Raw genomic sequence first — 9,915 nt, forward strand, 5'->3', positions numbered from 1 at the left:
ACCAATCCAAGGAAGCTCCAGACAAGCTATCCTGGAAGAAATACATCCACATCTTTTCATCGTCTGTATAGGCAGAGATCTTCCTGTAGTATGCCTGCACATGGGTGCGAGGACAAGAAGTACCGTTGTATTTGTCAAAGGACGGCGCTTTGAACTTGTAGGGAATTCTCAGCCCATCCACTAAACCCATATTCGTCACATCAAACCCCAAAGAGTTCTGACACTCCATGGCTCTGATCTTCTCAGCTAGGGAATCAACCTTCCTGTCCCTCTCTTCAACTCTTCCAACCTCGTCATCTTCACTGAGCAAGGTAAACATATCTTCCTGCCTGTCAACCAGCGGAGCAGGATGGCGCACGGGAGCACGGGTTGCTCTGGCATTAATAGTCTCTACAGCAAGAGGTTGTCCATTGATTCTTATACCTCTCAATTCATCACCCATAGCATAGTCATTGACGGGGACGGTGGCAGCAACAACATTATCATTACCGGGGACACCCACTGGTGAAGCACGGCCGGGCGGTAAAATCACAGCTTCCTGTCTCTGGGCTAAGGCACGCAACTCCTCTTGCCCTTGAACGACCCCTTGCATCATGGTCATGAATTAGGCCATGTTAGCCCTCATCTCCGCTAACTCAGCTTGCACTTGGTCCATGTTCCTCTGTTGATTCAACCGGGTTGCGTAGCGGTGCGGACGCTGATCAGCAATCCTGCCTAAAACAGGAACCAGAGTGAGAAGTCTCGATCAAGAACACCTGTAATGCAAGAATGATATGTGTATGATGCTAATGATTCGTATGATGCACATGATATGTTCATTTCTCAGACATTCAAGAGCCTAATTCATCTTTCAAAAGATGGCAACCTACAACAATGAACAACACAGAAGCAGATTACACAGGATAATGAGCACAAGGTGAAACACCAACAATCTCATCTATAGATATGAGCAACAAGGATCATACAACAATATTCAGACAAAGATCCAAATGATCAGAGTACAATAATGAATCCCATCCAACAAGCCTGGAGGTGATTCTCAACATAAACAACAGATACAAACTAAGAAAGATGTCCTCCAGGAATGAGAGTCTTCAGATACTGGCACTGGTCTATCAACAGATCACATTCTGAACATTCTGGCAGAGGAGTGATCTTCTCCTTCAGTTGTCTTCTGAGCTCCACAACTTTTCCTCCAAGTTGGCTCTCTGATGCACGTCTCAAGTCTATCTCCTTCTTCAACTGGATGTCTTTGTCTTTAAGCTGCTTTTCCAAGTCCCTTATCTTCTTCTGATAATTAGCTTCAGCTCTCTGCAACCTCAAGCACTCACGGTGTTCTTCATTCAACAAGGTCTCCATCTCCTCATAGGACCTCTTCTTGCTCTTCAATCTACTAGCATCTTCACCCTGCATGCCTTTAAGTTGATGAGCCAAGTTCAACTTATCAGCTTTGGCTTTGTAAAGCTCCATCTGGGTATCTTGTTCCTTCTCTTTCAACCGACGATTCTCCATCAAAGCTTGCTTGTAATGCTCAGCAGGCACACTCTCAGCAAGGATCAAAGGTGGTTGCTCTTGCAATGGCTCTATCCTATCATAGGGCAACAACAAAGTCTCCACTCGCTTCTTACCCCAATCAATGTAATCAGGCATAGCAACTGCAAACTTCTTCCCTAACACAGCTCCATCCTTGACACCAATGGTCTTCCAAGCTCTTCCTACTTGCTCCAATCTAGCAGGGTCACTTCGCTTCTCAAAATACACACTTTCAGCTATCTCAGCATCTAGTGGTCTTCCATTCATCACAAACCCCAACTGGCGAAGAGAAAGAACCGGGTTGTAATTGATGCAACCCTTGGTCCCTATGAGTGGCACATTACGAAACTCTCCACAACTCATGATGACATTACGCACATCCATCCGGTAAGATTGCCACCTGATATCATAGGAGGTAAGAGACATAATCCTCTGAGTCCACTTATGAGTGCTCTGAGTATCCACAAAAGGTCCACTGGTTGGCAACAAAGACAAGAACCATCTGAGCAATAAAGGGAGACAGCATCTGATAGCTCCACCCTTACCATGCCTGCTGTGTATAGCATAGTAAGTGTCAACTAACAAAGTAGGAACTGGATTTCCTCCAAGGCAAATAGTGATAGCAGCAAGATCCACAAAATTAGGCATACTTGGAAACAACACAATCCCATAGATCATGATAGCTACCTGAGCATGAAAAGCTTCCCAATTTCCCTTCTTTGCTTCTTCTTTAGCCATCCTCACCAGGAACTTCAAAGGTAAACCCATAACATCACCACTTGACTTCCAATTGTCACTCACTTCTTTGATACTCAAATGAAGAGCCTTGGCCACAACCCGAAAATCAACCTCCTTTGGCACATCTAAGAAGGGAACCTGATATCTGATCGGGACATTCATCAGAATGGAGTACTCCTCAAGAGTGGGCGCTAACTGATAATCCTGGAAGGTGAAACAACGGAGCTCTGGATCATAGAACTATAAAAGAGTCTGCAACGGTACTGGATCTACCACCATCTTCAACAGTGTCAACAAATCCCCATACTGATCAACAAACACCTTCTGATTACCGCCGGTCACAAGATTGCTCAGCTCTATCAAAGACGTCAATGGCTCACGGTGAAAACTGTAGGTGCAAGTCTTACTCTTCAACTCTGGAACAGTTGCCATCTTTCACAGTGAATAGACTCCTGAATGAACCTGAGAAATGATATGCATGAGGATATTAGCTTCTTTTTTTTTGCATTATTTTTTCGAAAATAAACATGCTATGATGTAAACACGACTGGTTGGTTGTGTGTTACGGAGCACAGGATCAAAGCTTCGGCTTGAATTCGGAACCACAAAGTCATCTGAGACCCAAAGTCATCTGAAACCCATTCTGTAGAACCAAGTCACCAACAGGAGCCATGAGTCACCAACAGAATACGGTCACCAACAGATCAATAGTCACCAACTGTACCTGTAATATGATCATTCCCTCCCCACTCACGGGTGTCATCTAGGCCAGGGTAAGGTCAAGAGAAACGCAGGATAAACAACCCTTTCATAGAATATCATCATGTACACACCCGATGTATGTACCGATAATACCCCATCAGAATCTAAACTGCTCGTGATATCATGTTCCGCTAAGTGGCGCAATACCACCCGCTTCCCATGAATCACTCTATTCCTAGGTGTCCTAGAGTTCACTCATAGCCTGGGTATTGGGCCTTTTACCTCTTGTAACTCCCACCCCACAGAGAGACAAACACACAGCCAGCACAGATGAAAATATGATGCATGCAAACATAAATGCAAACATAAATGCAAACAAAAATACAAACAGAAATGCAAACATAAACAAATAAATGCAATAAATGAAACAGTAAAAGCAACCAAACTCTATCCTAAAGAGCGATAGGAGTGACTCGCTTAGGGAAGATGGACCAGCAAGAGGTCAACTTCTCGGGATAGTCCCCAGCAGAGTCGCCAGCTGCCGCATTACGCGAAAAACCAGCGGGAAAAAGAAACAACAGAGCCGCCACCGTGCGTTATTTATCCCAAAAGAGGGAAAGGAAACGCTCAAAGTAAACCTGGAAAAGACATGGTCTCGTGACCAGAGGGAGATGGGATCGGGAGTCGGTTATGCGAAGGGAAGGTATTAGCACCCCTACGCATCTGTCGTACTCGACGGGATCCACGCACAAAAGAATAGAAAGAAGGTTGCTAAAGACTGCTCAAACATTGCACAAGGCTGGAAGGAAACACAGAAAGACAAAAGAAATGGAACTCGGAAGGATATCGCATCCTGGGCCTACGTAGTCTGTCAGGCACAGACATCAAAGTCGACGTAGTTCGGGACGGGGGAAACGTGCTCGCTAGGATGTCGCATCCTATGCATACGTATCTTCTCTAACCAGAGAAGAATCAGAGCACTCGTAGCTCGGCTAACGCACGCCAAACAAAACCAACACAGGAAACCGACTGCCAATCGTTGGACTTACGTCAGACTCCACACAAACAGGCAAACATGGAAACTGAATGCCAATCGCTGGACTTACATCAGACTCCGAACCAACAACCACACACACAGGAAACCAACTGCCAATCGCTGGACTTATGTCAGACTCCAACAAGCAAACAAGACACAGGAAACCGACTGCCAATCGCTGGACTTACGTCAGACTCCAAACACACACAAAGGGTTGAAAAAGAAAAAGGGCGCCCGGAGAGATCAGCTCATCTCCTGCCTACGTACCTCATCTGGTATGAGGATCAGGGCGACGTAGTTCCCCTAACCAGGGAAAGGACTTCTAACCTAACCAGAGACAAAGGGAGATAACAGACTACTAGGGAGACTACGACTCGAGCCTAGAAGTTGTCATGCATACGATCCCTATGTTGAGGTTTCTATCCTAACTTGCACAGGAAGCAAGCTAGCCTAAACAGCACAATAGCAAACAGAAGCAAGCAAACACACTATATGCAAACAAGTGGCTCACACAAGGCTAGGCTTTAGTCAAGGGGTCATGTCAACCTCGACAAACAAGCCAACTGGAATGGGGTGTGGTTAGCTCTTAACCCTAACATTGAGAGTTAGGGTGAAGCAGAGGAAATGGGAAGTGAGGGTAAGACCTCACAGCTCTTATCCCTGCTCTGGGAGAGCTTGACTCAAAATAGAAAGTGTGGGAGTTCAGAATGTAGGAACTCTTCTCCACAGATGACTGACACAACAAGATCTTGGGTTCTTATTCACAATGCATCAACACATGGTGTGAGCAAAGTGAATGACACAACTGAATAGCAGGGGATGGATTACACATCCCTTTTATCTGCCAATTGCCTCTAAAGAGGACTTTACCTGCTTGGCACAAAAATTAAACAAACACAAGCATTGCCTCTTAAGGAGGGCTTCAGACAGGTTCCTACCAATAACAGTAGGTCTTCCAGACTACATGAAGATCAAGAGATTATACCTCAGTGGTAAGAAAACCACAGGCTAGCAAAGAAAAGTTCAGATGAACTTAAAGCAACTTAAGTACTTGTGAAAGCAACTAGACCAATCAGTTCAACTGTACAGACAAACAATCAACAGTTAATATCACACAGACAGACAAATCCAATCAGGCAACAATGATGCAAGGCATAAGGCAAACCCAAATGAATTGTCCTCAAAACCTACAAAACACACAAAGATTAGCAAATGACAACAATTGACCAAGCTTAAATGAAGGAGCTACTCCAATCATGGAAATGTATACTTGAACCTGAAATCACAATCCAAATGGTAAGTAACAAACCACTAGGTCAAAGCCTAGGGTCAAAAGAGGATCAAAAAGTCAAAACAGAACCTCAATCTCAACACAAAGCATACTTAACCAATCAAGAACAAGTCCTAAAAAGGACCAAATCATAATCAATAAGCAAGTCCATGTACCAAGCATGTGAAGTCAATGACCAATTCAAGGCATCCAAATGATCAACATGAATGAAAATTCTCAATCAAAACAGAAATGATTCAAATAATTCTGGAAAAATTCATGAGCAATCAAGACATCCACAATATCCATCACACAAAAAATCAGAAGTATTGGAGATCATTTGGCATGGCAATCACATTGTACAAGTTAGACAATCAAATGTGTGACACAAATTGTCACTCCATGTTAACACAAGCATAAAACAGAAATGGAGCATGGGAAAAATGTCAAACCAAAGCTAAAACATCCATCAATGTGTCTAGAATTAGCATGCAAAATTTCAGGTTCATTGGATAAGAAACAAGCATTTCACAATAAGATAAGCAAAGCAAGGTCATATATGCATATGTGTTCAAACATCCTAGCACCAAATAAAATCCAGCCATGCACAATTTTGGAAGTTATGATCATAAAAAACTAGACAGAATAAGGAGAATTTTCCAAAAAATTGGGATGAAATTGGATCAATTTTCAATTTATTATGATTTTAGGAAGTTTGGAAAAAATTTGAAGTTCAAAAATGTGCATGGCATGAAATAAGGAGGGAAAATGTAAAAAATGATGAAGCATTTGAAAAGTTCGCTCGGCCAGGATCGAACCTGGCACGAATTTGAATTTGGCGCCTAAGCGAAACGGCAGCGTTTCAACCTAAAACCCTAGCGCGCCCAGAATTCGTAGCAAACATGAAGGAACAGTAGCAAACTCGTAGCAAAACCGTGGCCAATGCATGAACTTCATCTTCTTCATGAGGAAGAAGATGAAGATTGAAGAACCTTCATGCGCTTTTCCAGAAATTTCCAGCAATTGTCCAGAAATTAACAAATAGAATACCAAATTAATCCTCATGCAACATAGAACACGGATCAACAAAAAGCTAAGCATAAAACATCATGAATAGAAAGAATCGATCAAAATCATTTCAACATGTCAAATTTCAGTCTCACATATCTCATGGTACAGTGCATCATTTCACACGATTCTTTCACCAGAATTACCAGGAGAACAAGATCTACAACAATATATACATGAATTTCAAAATAATTGAGATCGAAAATCAACCTCTTGAAGAGAAGAACCTTTGAGCTGCACTATCCAAGGCTTGCAATGGCTCAAATCTCTTTTACAATGCTTGGTGAGATGATTAATGGAGAAATTGAAGCTCAAACGCACTTGAATCCAGTAGATTTTGAAATCACCATTGAACCTTCAAGCTTCAAGTATGTTCAAATATGGCACGATTTCTCCCAAATTCACGTCCAAATTCACTCAAAACCTTACCAGGAACCAGAATTAGGCAATGAAATGGAAGTTTATGTGAAGAATTTGGAAAATATTTTTGAGAGAAAAATTTGATCAATTCAAGATTCAGATCTGAAAATGTATGTTAATGGCCAATGCAGTTAAGATTAACCTTATATATCCCATGCTAATCATGCTGAAAACCTGTTTAAGCCAAAACCAATTAGGATTAACAAGTTATGAGGTGTATGTACAAAATGGATTTTCACCCCCATGCATGAAATGCATGCGTGAACAGTGCACCATGCTGATCCAAAACCACTTAAATAAGGCCCATGCAAGCTTTGGAATTGATATTTTATGCATATGATCAACCAAATTGATTTTATGAAATTTCCTTCAAAAAACTTCATGAATGAGCACATGATCATGCAAGTGAAATTCATGCCATGTAATGGATGTTTTGGAAACTACATGTTATGAGGAACAAAATGAAAAAAGAACCACCCAAATTGGAGCCTTGGTTCAAAAGTTATGCCCATTTGAATTTTTAAGCACACTTTTCCATGATTGGATCATATCTCCTCAACCACACATCATAAGTCCATGATCTTGGACTTTTTGGAAATGGGAGAGAAAGATATTCAACTTTCGTGTTGGACAAAATTTCATTTGAAGCTTTCTTGATGATGTAATTTTGAGTTGAAGTTGGTCCAAAACCTTTCCATTTTTGGAAATTTCCAATTATAGGTCACTTGCTATTTTGGGAAAGTCTTGACTTGACTTCAAATTCTTCAATGTGAGTGTTTGAAATGTCAAATGAGACTTGTTTGAACATGAATGAAGCATCTCTAACCACTTCCCACCTCCAAATCCACAGTTGACTTTGCAGTTGACTTGCAGTTGACTTTTATGGGCCTCAGATGACTTGCACATGCACTGATGAGTTCTGAGCCTTCAACACTTGGCCAAATTGCTTCAAAGTGATCCTTGGGTAATGTAAGCTCATTGGAACCACCCTAGGGCTTTGATCTCATGAAAAATGCTCTTGTTGCCTGCACAGTTGAATCTCTTGACCAATCTTGACTGATGAGATGCAACATGCTATGCAATGCTTATGACCTAAAAATGAAATGAATGTACAAATGGGAGGTGCAAATTTGAGGTGCTACACCTGTCATATAACTCTAAATGCTCGTTCAAGGCAATAGCTTAAATTATCTTCTTCATACCGGTGGTTGTTGCAAAGTTGGCTGAGCCACCAGCTGCTGAATCAAGGATTTGTCTCGTTTGAATTCGAAGACCATTGACAAACATTTGCATTTATTCAGTTTCATCCATCTTATGAGTAGGACAAGCCACTAGGATTCTCTTGAATCGTTTGTAGGCATCTCCTAGTGACTCACCCTCCTTCTGTTTGAAGTTTAGGATCTCATATCTTTTCCGCAATGACACAGATGCAGGAAAATACTCTTGCAAGAAGGCTGTTTCCATGTGCTCCCATGTAGTGATACTACCAGCAGGTAAGGAATATAACCACTCTTCAGCCTCATCTGCTAAAGTGAATAGGAACATCCGAAGTCAGACTGCTTCTTCGCTATGTCCAGGCATTTTCAGTGTTGTGCTCATGGTTAAAAATCTTTGCAGATGCTTGTTGGCATCTGCATTCACTCTTCTAGAAAAGGACCGTCTTTCGAGTTGATTAATGGTGCTGGGATGCAGCTGAAATTGTTCCACATTGACCGGTTGGTTGACAATTGTCATATGACCACCCGGGGTGTTGGTTCCACCATAATCACCGAGGAGTCTCTCTGGTGGTGGTGGATTAGCAGCCATGATTTCAGGAACTGTTTCCGCGTCTGAATCTGAATTCTCTGAGTGCACTGAAACAACTTCTCCCTCCGCTTTCTCTGCTAATTCCAGTTTCTTTCTCTTAGCTTGTCTTAGTCTAGCGCGAAGAGTTCTTTCTGGATCTGCGTCAAAAGGAAAATCCGCTGAGGCCTTACCTCGCATAAACAAGTTAGACAAAGATTAGAATTGAATAACAAAATTGTCACAGATAAAATTTTGGTTAACGAGCAACAAAATTTCAATAGAATAAAAATTAAAATATGTATTTTGGCAATCCCCGGCAGCGGCACCAAAAACTTGATCGGAAAAATAGCAAGTGTACTATTTTTACCGATGTAGTAATAAGGAGTTTTATTTCCAAGTATCGATCTCAGGGATTGCGTAGGAAATACTTATTTTAATTTGATTCTATCAGAACAAAAAGATAATGGTTTGGTTGTTTTGGAATTTATAATAGTAAACACAAAGATAGTAAAAGTAATTGATTAAGATAAAAGATGCTAGGGTGAGTGGTTGATGTAACCAGTTATGAATTCAGTCAAGATTTCCTTAATACATATGAAATATTCAATCACCTAACCTCAGAATGTTCTTACTTAAGTCTTTAAGGAAGAAACTATTAAACTACCAATTCTTACTCAAATGTCCATTCAATTAAGCATTGGTTTTAATCATACATAATATCAAGGTTTACGGTGATTTACGAAAGTTACTAGTCCTAGATGATGCGTTCATAAACCCAATTGTGTGAAAACCCTAACAATCACAATCCTGTTATTGAAAGTCATAGATCAATTTGTATTTGTCTGATGCAAAAGCATAATAACATCACACAATTTAATTGAAATAAGTAACATAGTAATCAAGAAATCATTTGTTCAAATTCATAACATGCGATAACATCAGGACCACCCCCCTAGCATCAGGGGGTTTAGCCTCTCATAGTACTTAAAGAATTCATAATGTAAAGGTTTGACATTACAAAGAATTAGGAGATTTTGATCTTCAATGGTTTATGCCTTTGAATCTCGCCGTCTTCGAATCCTCCGTAGTAGTATCTTCTCCAATGCAATGTTTTCTTTTGTCCATCAAAAAGTGCCTTCTTCTTTCTCTTCCAAGCCTTCTTATAGCTTCAGATGAATCTCTTCCAAGAAAAAGGTCCAAACTACCCTTAATGAGGAGAATTGGTTCACAAAGCAAAAGTTAGGGTTTCCAAGCTGCCCCCAATCAACACGGTCGTGTGTCACCACACGGGTGCCCGTGTTGCTCTCCATTATAATTATTTTCAGCACAAGCTACAGAGGCAACAACACGGGCCGTGTTCCTC

The sequence above is a fragment of the Lathyrus oleraceus genome, chromosome 3 (genome assembly GCF_024323335.1).
Source record: "Lathyrus oleraceus cultivar Zhongwan6 chromosome 3, CAAS_Psat_ZW6_1.0, whole genome shotgun sequence".
In the NCBI taxonomy this organism is placed as follows: Eukaryota; Viridiplantae; Streptophyta; class Magnoliopsida; order Fabales; family Fabaceae; genus Lathyrus; species Lathyrus oleraceus.